This window comes from Kogia breviceps, chromosome 16, assembly GCF_026419965.1.
Source record: "Kogia breviceps isolate mKogBre1 chromosome 16, mKogBre1 haplotype 1, whole genome shotgun sequence".
In the NCBI taxonomy this organism is placed as follows: Eukaryota; Metazoa; Chordata; class Mammalia; order Artiodactyla; family Physeteridae; genus Kogia; species Kogia breviceps.
In genome coordinates, this window is record NC_081325.1 from 20,493,881 (window position 1) to 20,509,159 (window position 15,279).

The following is a 15,279-nucleotide window of genomic DNA, read 5'->3' on the forward strand; positions in this document are numbered from 1 at the left end:
CAGGAAGTTGCAGCATCAGCTAAATTGTGAAGTAATAAATACATTGACTGCGAATGGAGAGTGAAGGCCTGGGTGAGAATGTAAAGGTTGTAATGAATGCCCCTTGTGATTTCATTCAGCTGACCTGGATAATCCAGGATCATCCTCCACTCAAGGCTTAATTTAATCACATCTCCAAAGTCCCTTCTGCTATGTAAGTTTACATATTAATAGGTTCTGGAATTAGGATATGGGCATCTTTGTGGGGGGCATTCTTCTGCCTAGTGTCCACCACCGTGCCCATAACTATCACATAGAAGGGGTCAGTAATGATTTTTGGTGACTTGAGATGATGATGGTACAAACAAGTGTTAATTGTTCAGAAAATTTGAGACAAGTTGAAGTGTAGAGTTGAATACAACCCAAAAAGGTGTGTGGAAAAGTGCTTTGTACACACATTCAGTTAGAGAAGATGGAGGTGAGCAAGTGGCTTCTAGGAACTGCTGATAATTATAAAGGAACTCGTATCCAAAGTGTGATGCAAGATAGAAGTGTCCCTGAAACATGTCATGGTCGTTTTATAGAAACTCAAAACTCAGAATCATTATCTTTTACTCTCAGCTCACAGCTGAGTTTTCAGATTGCTCATGCACCTGTGCTCATTCATTCACTCAGCCATTGACTAATTTTTTTATGCGACTATCCCTGGTGACTACCTGTATCCTTAGAGCTAGGAGACTTAAAAGTACACCTTTATGGGCATCATCTGTGAATATGTTTGGCAATTAGTGTGTTAGACATTCAGTTAAATAATGAGTAACTTGTGCATTCTAGACCCTGTTTTAAGTTGCAAAGATACAAGACACTGAATTTCTGCTCCCAAAACAGAATGAACTTGCATTTTGGTGGAAGTCGAAAGACCATAAACAGAAAAAAAATATAGGGTAATGAGGTAGAATGGCAACTAGGGAGGGATTGTGTTTCCTAGAGGGTCAAGGAAAGCGTCTTTGAGGAAGGAATATTTGATTTGAGCTCTCAATTATATGCACCTGTGAATTTGCCCTACTGCATTTATGCCACAGATGATTGAGCCTTAAGTCCTAAATTAGAGAAGCAGGCATTGACAGAGTCAACAAATAGACCACTCTTTTCAATCAATTCCTTATTCACAAAGCATGTAATTTGTATAGGCTCTCAATGAATTCAATCACCCACTCACCTTTCAAAGAAAAGAATTGCAAATTCAGAAGGCTTGTGCTTAGAAGAATTTGTGGCTATATTTTCTTTAGCCCAACTCTCAGATGTTTGATCCCTACCGAATGATATATTCTGACTTACAGTGCAAGTTTCAATGGGTCATATCTTTCCTAATGCATCCCCTCTTTGATCTCTTCTAAACTGAGCCATTATCCACCAAAGCACTTGAGCCAAATTTTTCTGGGAACACTGATAAAGCTATTCATTAGCTAATGGATTTTTAAGATAATTGAATTGAATTTCCCCTTCACCAATCCAAGTACTAAAGCAGAACACTTTTCTTCACATTTTTATTCCAGGATCCCAGGTCTCAACTCAAAATGATACAATGAACTGCCTGTAAACCTGACTATTGCTCAAATTCATCTTTGCCCATTTGATGATTTGGTTCAGTCAGACATATGTAGGTCTAAACTAGACATTGGTCTGCTTGGATAGCTGGGAAGAAGGAAAGGAAAGAAGAAAGAAAAGAAAGAAAGGAGAACATAGGAAGGGAGAAGGAAAGGAAGAAGGGGAGAGAAAAAGAGAAAAGAAAGTGCCTTTTACATTTTGAGCTCATCTCTGAGCACTCTCCATATTGAGTTTTAGGAGGTGTCAATATTTATTTACCAAGCTGCTTTGCGCAGAAGGCGAGATTCCCTACTACGGCTGAGAGCAGTTACCTTCGTATAAACTGATCTACGTTCACATAAACAGCAGGTAGAAAAAACCTTCATGTTAAGTATTTGAATAAATAAATTTTTTCCGCCTCCCCATCCCTTTTTCTGAAAAACGAAACAAGACAAAAACAATTTCAAGTCATAGAGCAATTCCACCCCAGTCAAAAATTCCCCTCAGCAGAAAAGTCCCATGGGCATGCTCTTTCAACAATTTTAACAACTTATCAACATTTGACAATTATGATTCCCTTCTGAGTCCCGAGGGGAATGTTGTAGAGAAAGAAGGAATTCCACCTAAGAGAATAAAGCAGGAAAGAATAAAGGTTTCATTTTCTTCCGAACGAAAGACCCCTTGGGTGGGAGTGAGAGAGAGGAAAAGGAGGAAAGTCGACTTGGATCTTAGAAATGCGCTATGGAGACCGCTGCGGGGTGGATGGTGGATGGAACCTGAGAGCTGTCAAAGGAGAGTCTCAAAGCAGGATCATGCAGGCAGGGAGGGACCTGGGGGTAGCACAGATGGTGTAAGTCCTCTAGCTTTTTTTCTTTTTCAAAGTTGTTTTGGCTATTCTAGTATGTCGTATTTTCTTTATAAATTTTCGAATAAGCTTGTCAATTAAAAAAAAAAAGCCTGCTGGGATCTCGATTGTGATTGTGTTGATTCTGCAGGCCAGTTTGGGGAGAATTGACATATTAGCAATATATGTCTTCTAATCCATAAATACCTCTCAATTTGTACAGCTTCGTAGTTTCACCATTCAAATCTTGAACATCTTTTGTCAGATCTATTCCGAGGTGTATTATGGTCTTGGAGGCTGTGATAAATGGGATTATTTTGAAATTTTCAATTTCCTCTCGTTCATTGCTAGTCTATAGAAATACCATTGATTTTGTGTACTGACCTTGAATCCTGCAGCCTTGCCAAAATCACTTACAATTTCAAGCAGCTTTGTTTTGTATATTTGGGGGGGGGGGTTCTATGTATGTGATCGTACTGTTATATAGACAGTTTACATTCGTCTGTAGACCTTTTTTATTTTTGTTTCTTGCCTTAGTACAATAGCCAGAGCATCCAGCTCAATGGTGAGAGGCGAGATTCTTGCTTTTCCCCCTAATGTTATGGGGGAAAATATTCAGCTTTTATAATTATGATATTACCTGTAGGTTTTCACAAATACCCTTTATGAGGTTGGAGGAGTTTCCTTCTCTTCCTAGTTGTCTTAGAGATTTGTTTAAAGCTCATGAGTGGATACTGAATTTTATACAATGTGTCTACTTTGAGTTGGTCAGATTTATTTGTAGTCCGTTAGTATGTGAAATACATCAGTTGATTTTAAACCTTGAACCGATTTGCATACCTGGGATAAACCCCACTTAGTAGTGATTTAATATTTTTTATGTATTTCTAGATTCAATTTGTTAATAGCTTGTTAAGGGTTTATGTATCTGTGTTCAGGAGGGACGTTGTTCTGCAGTTTTCTCTTCTTAAAATATCTTTGCCCAGTTTTGGTAAGGGGCTAATTCTGGCCTCAAAACATGGTGGGAAGTGTTTCTTCTTATTTTGTTCCCTGGAACAGGCTGTGAATCTTGTGTTTCTCAAGAAAGTTTTCCATTTATTTTAAGTTGTTGAATTTATAGACAAAGTTATTTGTAATATTCCCTTAATATACTTTTAAATGTCTGGAGAATCCAGCGTGATATTTCCTCTTTTATTCCTGATATTGGTAATTTGTGTCTTCTCTCTTTCTTTTCTTGATGTGTCTGACTAGCGTTTTATCAATTTTATGGATCTTTTCAAAGAACCAGGTTTTGGTATCATTAGTTTTCTCTGTTGTTTTCTCTGCTCAAGTTTATTTATAAATCTCTTATCTTTATTATTTCCTTCCGTCCGCTTGATTTGTGAATGGCCTGAAAGAGGATATTTGGCTTTTCATTAATTGTGACCATTGGCCTACATGCATATTGAATGAGCACAGAACCAAAATAAAACGTAGTTTTCATCTCATATGGTTAGATATTCTTCAAGTTCTTGGACAAATAATCTTTTAACACTCTGTGAGAATCGACTCAGATTAGGGAAGAACTTCCCATTGGTGTTTTTTGGTAGCTGACATGGGCAATTCTAGGGGATGTGACAGAAGATTCTTTGTCTGACTTTAAAAGCAAACATAACCTCTGAAACCTTTGCCCAGAACTAAGAATTACGAGCTCAAATTTATAATTCCTCACCTGGTTCTACAGGGAACTGTAATCTCCAACAAATCTCCACAAGCCTTAATTTCTTGACCAAGGAAGTAAATCTAATGATAAAGATGCTCTGCGCTGAGATACTAAATGGATCAAGAATATCACATTTTCCAAAGAGAAAGAAACAATTTCTTCAAAATGTTTCACCTACAGCACATGTATGGGCAACTCCAGTCAAGTTATTGTTTCTCCACCTTTTTCTTCCAGAGGCTTGAAATTCTTAAGTTGTGCAAATTAAAGATATTTATATAAGTGCCTTAAGCAATATTCATACTTCTGTTTTTCCCAGGGAGACCATACATATCTTTTCTTTTGTCTTTTGCTGTTATTGGTGCTGGCGCTCCTTTAATTATTTGTCCTCTGGTGAAATGGCCTTCAGGGTAAAAGTAATCACAACAGTGCTTTGCCCGATGTCACCTTGAACTTTCTCATTTCCATCTGCGAATCTATTTGATAACTGGAGAAGCCAGGACTCTGAAAATCCACTTATGAGTGAGATGGAGATGTGACTTACCTTCCTGAAGGCAGTTAGTGAGAAAATACCCGTCTTGACTTCATGTTTAGCTCCATGTGGTTTCAGCAGATCCTTTCCATCTTGGTGGGCAGGTAGGTAGGGAGATGGAAATGGAGGTGGAGGGGCAGGATACAGACAAAAGAGTTGAACAGTGTAAAGTTTAGAGATCATTTCAAATAAGGCGTGGTTTCAGGATATTATTTAGAAAGTATGAAAAAGTACGTGGAATATAATAGATGCTTTGTAAGTATGAGCTGAATCTGAAACGGAACCAAATAATCAATTAACACCCAGACCCCTCAGATTTTGGCAAACTTCAATGTAGTAAATGAAAGTAAAAAGAAAACGGCTTATTAAATGAAATCAAGTCCTAGCCTAACAGAAATCTTGACGTGCTCAAGGTTTTGGCTTCTATGGAGATGTATTGTCCATAATTGCCCTTCATGTATTATTGATGCTCTTCCCATTGTAATAAAAGTGGACGTTCCACAAAGTTCTGTCCTTGGCCTCTGGTTTTCCCTCTACATAATATTTCTTCCATAAAGATCACTCCTTTAAGATTTTTATTGATGATGATAGTCACAAAAACAGTCAGATGGATGGTAAAATTTTGGTGAGAAGGGGTCAGAGAAGAACTGAGCGATGGCAGGCAGGTCCTTTAGTGAGCTGAGGTGGCCTAGATACTAGTGTGCCTTATCAAGGGCTCAAGGAAATTTGGAAATGCTGCCCCAGTACATAAACCTGGACCCAGATAGCCATATTTTCCATCATAGGATGTGAGGACATGGGTTATCAGTCAAAGAACCCAGCACCTGTTCACTCTCATGCTCGGCCAGAGAAAGGAAAGGATAAACACAAGAAATATCGCATCTTTCAAAACATATTTATTTTCAAATTGTAACATAAACAGGTGTATGAGATAACACTCTCTGAAGTTTCTTTTATTGTTGTTGTTATTTTGGCCACACCTCGTGGCATGCAGGATTGTTCCCTGACCAGGGAATGAACCCGGGCCTCCACAGTGAAAACACCAAATCCTAACCACTAGGCCACCAGGGAACTCCCTCTCTGAAGTTTCTTGAGGTAGGGGGCTGTAATATGGCCATATTTATATCCTCAGCACCTAGCAAAGTGCCTGGCACGTAGTAGGTGCTAACTTAATGAAAGTAAAAATCTTGCATCCCTTTTACACTTTGGCAAAAGGACCTTTGTCTTAATGTGGAATGACTGAGTCTGCACTGTGCTGGGTGAAGGCACCAGCCCTGAGGAGAGCTAAGCCTATTTTCACCCAACTACAGCAAAGCTCCTCGTTGCTCTGCTAGATGAGCCCTAAAGCTGTCCTCTGATTTGTGGATCCAAGAACTTCACTGCTCAGTCTCTGGCCCAGGCCTTTAGGATCTTTTCCCCTCCTAAATAAAACCATTTTGCATTCTTCATTTATTCAGTTGAACCACGATATGAAGTTTTATGTTGTTGTTAGCTTATTCAACTATTCTTTGTCTAGTTTAGAAACATTGCCATTTCTTGCCATTTGGCAATCATTTGACTTAAAAAAATTACTTTATATGAAAGGCAGTGATTGAGAGGGCCCATGAATCAGACAACCTGCATACAAATCCCAGCTCCCTCCTTTTTAGCTGTGTAACCAGGAGTGAGGTACTCAGCCCTTCTATGCTTCAGTTCTATCTTCTCATCTGTAAAATGTATATAATTATAGTTCCTACCTTATGGGATTATAAGAAATGAAGTTTAAAACAGTGCTTAGAACATGGTAAACAATCAGTGTGAAAAATTATTTTTTCATTGATTTTATTTTTTGTTCATTCTAACCTGTAACAGGAAGTACCAAATAAGAAAGAAGTAGGTTGCATGATACATAGTCCAAGTTCGAGTTTTCAACCCCCAGAGGCCTCCCTACTCCCAGAAAAAGACCTACTCACCAGACTCAGGTGGCTTTCTTAGTCAAGAATCAATTCTCTAAGAGACCACTACTCTTACTAACATACTGACCTCATTCTTGCCACCTCCCACAAGAAAACAATAGATTCCAGCATAAAAACAGGTTCAATCACAATCTCTACCCTGGATCACTACAGCAGTCTTCTAATTCGTCTTCTTGCTTCTGTACTCACTCCCTAAATCCCATCTTCCCTCAACACAAAAGCCAAGTAACTTTCTCAATTTTTGGTTTTTTTTTTTTTTTTTTTTGCTAAGAGAAATTTTATCTCTTTCTCCATTTAAATCATCACATTACACCTCTGCTCAAAATCATTCAGTGACTCCTAAATTTTGGTAGAGAAGAGTCAAAGTTATTTCTATGTCCTTCAAGACCCTAAACAATCTACCTCCTCTGCTCCATACCTACATGATTTTATCTCCAACTTCTTTTGATCTTCCTGACTCTGCTCCAGCCTCATTGGCCTCCTTGCTGTACCTCAAGCATGTCAGGGATACACTCACCTCAGGGATTGGCACTTCCTTCTGGAATGTTCTGTGCCCAAAGAGTCTTAAGGTAATTGCTTCACTTTTTCATCTTTGCATCCCCAGGAGACATCTGGCAATGTCTGATGATATTTTTGACTAGCACAACTGCGAGGGGGTGATAGTGGCACCTAAATGTTAGAGGTCAAGGGTTCTGCTAAGCATCCCAGAGTGAACACCACAGTGTCACAACAAAGGAATAGAGACACAGATGTAGAGAACAAATGTATGGACACCAAGGGGGAGAAGCCGAGTGGGGGTGGGGGGCGTGGGATGAATTGGGAGATTGGGGTTGATATATATACACTAATATATATAAAGTAGATAACTAATAAGAACACGCTGTATAGCACAGGGAATTCCACTTCGCTGTACAGTAGAAACTGGCACACCATTTTACAACAACTATACTGCAATTAGAAAAAAAAAAGTATTAAGTTCAAGTTATCAATAGTGCTGACCCTTTTGTTGTCTACCGGACCCATAAATTTTGTGGTGATGTTAGTAATATAGTAATGCTGGAAAATTTCAAAGCCAAGTTCAAAATAGGAAGGAAATTTTTAATTTTCTGAACCTGATAAATATTTCTGAACATATTTATCAACTATTAAAACTTTTTTTTTTACGTAATATGGCAAATGTAAAAGCAAATACTTAGAAATTAACCTTTTCACATTCATGTCATCTTTACTATCATTTGCTTTCAAGAGGCGTGGCAGAGTGGAGTGAGAACATTTTAAATCTTGCTGCCCAAGTTACGTTGTTAGAAGCAAGAATATGCCACCCAAATGGAGGCCACTTAGTTCAGCTTTTAATAGCTTTGGAAAATGTAGAAAGAGTGCATTGTCCTGTTTTTGATTGATTCTCTGGATGAGACCAACGTGGTCTTCCCTGTGCACAATCACTCCTTCAAAGCTACCCTGTGTCTCATCATTTACAACCCTAGCAACTTGACACTTTTAAAGGATCTATAGGTTACTTATCATCTTCGGACATATAAATGCCAGAGATGGATATGCTTGTGACATAGGAGATATGGATTGGGACGATTGCTTCATTATGGAGAATTTCTCCAGGGGTAGTGATCTGAGTCAAAATCAGAAAATATTTGGTTATGCTTTTTAATCTTCACAAAGTAATATTACTACTTGCCACTTATGATTTAGGGAAATTATCCATGGAGTTATCTTCCTAAAATATAAGCCAAATCATATTATTTCTTCTCCAAAACAAACAAAAGGTAAATAAAACATCTGTGCTGTTCCTGACTCTATTGTCTCTCCCTAAAAACATGTCAAGCATTTTAGTCTGGCATTCATATGATTTTCTGATCTAAACACAAACTACTTTCCAAATACTTTTTGTTTTCCTTGTTTCTCTGTTTTCTCCTCTTGGTTTAAGAAGGTATGGGAAGGTTCAGACTAATTGCCAACATGTCCCTTGTGTTTAATATATTAACAACTTGTACATACCAGCTGAATATCAATTTTGGTTGTAGATGTGCTGGCCATGAGAAGTGATGGGAGGAGAGCTTGAGGGGTAGATCGTGGTCCCCTTTTCAGAGTAACTGACAGGAGGTTGAGGAAGGATTTGGGGCTGGGGCTTCTTCCTTAGAGTCCAAGTGCATAAGACATTAGATCAGATCCTGAAAAGAGCCTCCTAGAAAGTTGCTGTGCTAGAAGCTTAGGTAAGAAGTCCACAATGATTCATCAATTCAAAGGGCTATGTGAAAATGATAGCTGGGGGAAACTAGGAAATCAAAGACTGAGGAGTAGTTGGATGGAGAAATAGAATATTCCTCAAAGCAATACTTCCTAAATCAGTAATCCAGAAATATTTACAAGCTTATTAAAATTGCAGTTTATTTCAGTGATAATCTAAATGAATAATGTAAACATGCTTGGGATCATTTAGATGACCAGTGATTTTAATTTGCATTTTCCATATGACTAATGATTTTAAGCAGTTTTTAATGTACTTACTGGCCATTTGAGCATCTATTTCTGTAGAGTGCCCAAAAGTTGTTCCCATTTCTTTTTCCTTTTGAAATAATTGTAGATTCATAGGAAGATGTAAGTTGTCAAATTCATGTGTGCAGAGTTGGTTCTTAGGATTTTCTTATTATCACGTGATGTCTGCAATGTCTGTAGTGATATTCTTGTTTTATTCCTGTTATTGATAATTTGTGTCTCTCTTTTTTGTCAGCCTTGATAGACGTTTATTAACTTTATTGATCTTTTCAAAGAACCAGCCTTTTGTTTCATCTATTTTCTCTATTGTTTTACTGTATTCTATTTGATTGACATTTGCAATTATCTTTATTATTTCCTTCTGTTTGCTTTGGAATAATATTTTAAGTATACTGAGGTGTAAGCTTAGATTACTAACTTGAGGTTTTACACATTTTCTAATGCAAGCATTTTAGTGCTACAAATTTTCCTCTCAGCACTGCTTTAGCTGCATTTTACAAACTTTTATATATTGTATTTTTAATTTGATTCAGTTCAATTTTTTATTATTTCCCTTGAGAATTTTTCTTTGACCTGTGGATTATTTAAAAGTATCCAGTTTATACACTACCAAATGTAAAATAGATAGCTAGTGGGAAGCAGCCACAGAGCACAGGGAGATCAGCTCTGTGCTTTGTGACCACTTAGAGGGGTGAGATAGGGAGGATGGGAGGGAGATGCAAGAGGGAGGAGATATGGGGTATATGCATATGTATAGCTGATTCACTTTGTTATAAAGCAGAAACTAACACACCATAGAGCAGAAACTAACACACCACCATTCTGTTATAAAGCAGAAACTAACACACCAGAAACCATTAGTTTCTGTTAGCAGAAACTAACACACCAACTAATCAGCTGTATGTATAGCTGATTCACTTTGTTATAAAGCAGAAACTAACACACCATTGTAAAGCAATTGTACTCCAATAAAGATGTTAAAAAAGATAAATAAAAGTATCCAGTTTAGTTTCCAAGTACTTAGAGATTTTCCTGTTCTCTTTCTGTTACTGATTTCTAGTTTGATTTTATTGTGGTCAGGGAACACATTTTGTGTGATTAAATTCTTCTAAATTTGTTAAGCTTGTTTGATGGCCCATCGTATGTTCTGTCTTGGTAACTGTTATGTAATTGCTTAAATAGAATGTGATATTGTTGGGTGGAGTGTTCTATAATATTGATTGGTTGATGATGATGTCAAATTCTTCTATATCCTTGCTGATTTTCTGCCTAGTTACTCTGTCAATTTTGTTGAAGTCTCCAACCAGCTATAATTGTGAATCTGTCTATTTATCCTTTCAGTTTTGTTTGCAATTCACAAATTTGAAGCTCCATTTCTTGATGAGTTGACCTCCTTATTATATATCACTCTCTCTTCCTGATAATTTTTTTTTCTCTGTGAATTCTACTTTATCAGATAGTATTATAGAGGCTGCAACTTCCTTTTGCTTTATGTTTGCATGACATACCTTTTTACATCATTTTACTTGCAACCTGCCTATATCGTTATGTATATCTGAGGTGAGTTTCTTGTAGCCATAAGTCAGCTGGGCGTTTTTTCCTCCACACTACCAATCTTTATATTTACATGGTATATAGAAATCATTTACATTTAATGTAATTATTGATATGTCTGACATTATATTTCTTGTTTTTCTGTTTGTTTCATTTTTCCTTCTTTTTCCTGCTTTCCTGTGAGTTACTTGAATATTTTTGAAATTTCATTTATATTTTTCTGTAGTTTTTTCTGTAATGTTTTTTGATATCTTTGTGTATATGCTTTTAGTGGTTGCTATAGGTATTACATTATGGACACATAACTTATTTCAGTCTAATACTGTTGACATTTTATCAGTTTGAATGACTTTTAGAAACCATACCTTCTTTTAAGTCCTTTTGCCCTTCCCTATTTACAATATGATGACCTTAAATACTTTTCTACATACATTTAAAGTCTTATTAATAATATCATTTTTGTCTGAACCATCAAACATAGAAACTCAAGAGGATATTGATATTTTCCTCTTTTCAGTTTTCCTTTTCCCTTCATAGCATTCTAATATTCCTTCTTTTATCATTTTCTAACTGTTCCAAGAATTTCTTTTAAAAATTATAATAGGATAGTTCTGCCAGTAACAAATTCTCTTAATTTTCTTTCATCTGAGAATATCTTGATTTACCCTTCATTCCTGAAGGATATTTTCATGGGATACAGAATTCTGGGTTTACAGTTCTTTTCTTTCAGCCCTTGAAAAGTCTTGTGTCACTTTCTTCTGGCTTAAATAATTTCTTATGTGGAATCTACTGTCATTCAAATTATTTTCCCTCTATAGGCAAGGTGATTTTTCTCTTGCTGCCTCATCTCTGTCAGGTTTGGGGGAAAATCCAGGTTCCTCTCTTGATCTTTGTTTAAACCTTGAGAGGGATGACATCTCATTACTCCTCTCCATATTACCTTCACTGGCATGGCAGGATGGGGGTGGTACTTACTATTGTCCCATAGGTATGAGGTTCTGGATCCCCATGCAAACTTTTCTGACCCCACCCTGATGCCTCATTGCATTCAGGTGAGAATGGAAGTCAAGTTCCTGTCATTTTGCCTTTGTTGACTGAGGTGGGCTGAGGCCACAATTTTTTCTATAGTGTTTGCCTGAAGTAAAATGGTTATTATTGAAAAATTTTTTCTCTTGCTCTGCTGCATTTATCTTGGTCCTTTGGTGAGAAAGAGTTGGGTTTCTTGTCTGAGCTAATTTGTATGTCCAGTATTTAAACACCCAGTCTGAGATACATGAGGCAAAAATTAAACCCAGGGAACTCACTGCCATGTTGTTACTCAGGGCCTTAAGTCTCTGGCCAGTGTACTTTCTTCTTGCCAACTTTAAGAGTATTCTATGTTTTTCTTACGTTTTCTGTGTTATTTTCTAGGAAGAACAGGGAGAATTTCATCTACTAGATATTGTCCAAAGCTGGAATCCGATCCAATATTTTAAATTGAGTTTGGTTTTTTATAAATTAAGTACTGGGTTGGCCAAAAAGTTCATTCGGATTTTTCCATAACATCTTACCAAAAACCCAAGTGAACTTTTTGGCCAACCCAATATTAGCAACTTGGAAAGAACTGACATCTTAAAAATATTTAATTTTCCAGTCCATAAACATGGTTGATATATTTACTACTTAGATCCTATTGAACTTCTCCCAGTAATGTTTTGCAGTTTTTAAAATGTAGATGTCTAGTACATTGTTTTTAGATATTGTATTTTCAGTTCTAGAATTTCCATTTTTTTTAAGTTTTCATTTCTCCCTTGAGAATTCCCATCTCTATTTATCCATTATATCATTTTCCCTTTAAATTGGAAAACATAGCAATTATTTAAATCCTTATCTGCTTATTCCAATGGCTGGATCATCTCTATGTCTACTTCTTGTTTGTTTTTTTCTCTACTTAATGGGTTACATTTTCATGTTGTTTCTTTCAGTGTGTGTCAACAAGTTTTAACTTTTATTATGGATACTGTGTTTTAAAGAACAATGGAGACTGAAATGTTATTTTTGGTTTTTATTTTGTTTTGTTTTCCCTAGAGAATACTCATTCTCTCTGTGACTGCTGGGGTAAGAGACTGATTATTCAGATTCCAAAAAGGATCAAGTCTAGCTGGTACTGGTCCACAGCTTTAATGTATTTAATTCAACACTAGTTAGCACAGTTTACAACCTCTCCCACCACTGTCATCAAGTTATCGATATCTTTATCTTCAGCAGCATTTGAGTTATAAAGGGACTGTGCTGTAGTTTCAGATATGTTTGATGAGCTTTTGGATTCCCCCCAGCAGAGTTCTAGAACTTAAGTAAAATTAGAGCCACTAATTCTCTCTGCTTTCCAGCACCTTCATTACTGCCTTCTTCTCAGTAAAATTTTGTGGATGAATGAGGATTATCAAGCTGGCTGATTTATTTTGCATTTGGAGCTCTTCTAGGTTTCAATCTGTTCTGCCACCTCACCCTAACTTTAAAAGTTCAGTGCATTTCTTCTTGCAATGACATCTTGTGAAACATCTAGTTTTGCTTCTCTACCTACGCAAACCCAGACCAGGTGGTTGATCCCAGGTATGCATGTTCACACTGCTCTTTGCTCATCTGAGAAGGGCTTTTCCTTCTCTAGAATTCATTTCACCAATATTTCCTTTGATAACCCAATACAAAGCATGATGTTTACTTTACCTGTTTTGTTTTTTCTTGTGGTTACCATGGGAGCAAAGATGTTTTGCATTCTTCAATACCCTAATTAGAAGTGAATGAAAAGCATTGTTCATTTGCACAATTAAATTAAACTGCGGTACAGCTGCAGTAGAGAGACATTCTCATCCACTGTTGAGGTTGTATAAACTGGTGAAATCTGGCCCTACTAAATTCATTAATACATATCAAGAACTTCTAAACTCTTTATACCTTTTGACTAATTATTTCCCCATCTAAGCATAAGTACTAGGAAAATAATCATGGTTGTAAACAATTATTTATATCCCAAATTGGCAATCACAGTAGTATTTATAATAAAGAAAAATTGGAAACCCCCCAAATCTTCAACAAAGAGGAATGATTAACTCTACGGAGATACTAGGTAACTTCACTATAGTGAAGCCACGTGATAACATTATTCAGCTGTTAAGATTTTGTTAAGAGTGTTTTAAAATGTGATAAATAATTATGATATGTTATTAAAGCTAAATAAGCACAAGAATAGAAACATCTATATTTAATTTTATCTCCATTATGTAAAAAATATGTATTCATAGAAATGCACTAATATATCAAAATACTATCTTTAGTATTCTTATATTTCTTCTATGTTTCTGTAATTTACTAATTTTTACTGTGACAACTGTGAGAATAAGTGTCATAAATTCCATACTGTAATCATCTACAAAAAATGTAAAAGCAGGTATATGATCATTAGTCGTAGGAAGGAATAGACATGAAAACTGGGAAAGAAGAGAATAGAGTAAAATAACAGATACTGGGAAAAGCTAATATAATTAAAGATAAAGTGAAATGGGATAATTTTTTATGAGACATGATATACTTTTTGAGGGATTACAGTCATGACAGGAAGTGTGTTCACAAATTAATAAGAGTGAGTTAATATTAGATATATGCCAGACCAAAGCAAGAACTGGGGAATTTGTATATTCTTCACAAACACTGTTTGCACATGGTAGAAATCTGCTAGCACAAGGAAAATAGATAGCAGTAAGCACTCCTTTTGGGTCACGGGCTTGTTCCCAGTAACCAGTGTAAGATACTTTTAAAATCAGATACACAAAAAAACTAACAAAATCAGCTACAAGCTAATAAAGGACACCTTTTTCTCTTTCACAGTTTGGTCTTAAATTAGCTGTTTTTTAAAACCAGTAGCACTGAGCTCCTAGACTAAGCCTAATGTAGGCTTATTACTTGGAAAGTCTTAATTGGTCAAAGGCACCTGCTGGGGAATGAACTGCATTCCCCCAAAAGATACATTCAAATCCTAACTCCCAGTATATGTGAATGTGACCTTATTAGGAAAGAGGGTTTTTGCAGGTGTAATCAGATTAAGATGAAGTCATACTAGATTAGAGTGGGGCATAATTCAATGACTGATGTCATGATAAGAAGAGGGATATTTGGACATAGAGATACACAGGGAGAACACTTGCGAAGACAGGCATAGATTGGAGTGATGTACCTACAAGCCAAGGAATACTAAGGATTGCTGGCCATCATCAGCTAAGAGAGTAGCCTGGGACAGATCCTCCCTCAGAACCCCCAGAAGGAACCAACTCTGCCAACAACTTGACTTTGAACTTCTTGCCTCTAGAACTGTGAAGGAATAAATTTCCATTGTTTTAAGCCACCCATCCAGCTTCTAATAATTTGTTACAGCAGCCCTAGAAAACTAATACAACACCTAAAAATATTCTATTCCGTTTAGCAGTAGATATACTGATAGGCTTACACGTAACTTATAAACTGTTTAGTTTTCATAATATTATAGTCAATCACTTAAGATAGAGTGGTATGATAAATTTCATGTGTGCATATTTTAAGGGAGTGAAAATCTAATTTTTCTGTCATGGTATGTTTCAGAAATTATATT

General features: G+C 36.5%; 1 long non-coding RNA gene across 1 annotated transcript in view; it reads right to left on the bottom strand.

The window, feature by feature from the left end:
- The window catches only part of LOC136792802 (uncharacterized), a 255,454-nt gene that overhangs the window by 22,293 nt on the left and 217,882 nt on the right, over positions 1–15,279 (bottom strand). Inside the window, exon 3 of the long non-coding RNA XR_010837240.1 lies at positions 4,654–4,733. This is a non-coding gene — a long non-coding RNA (uncharacterized lncRNA). The remainder of the gene's footprint in view (positions 1–4,653; positions 4,734–15,279) is intronic.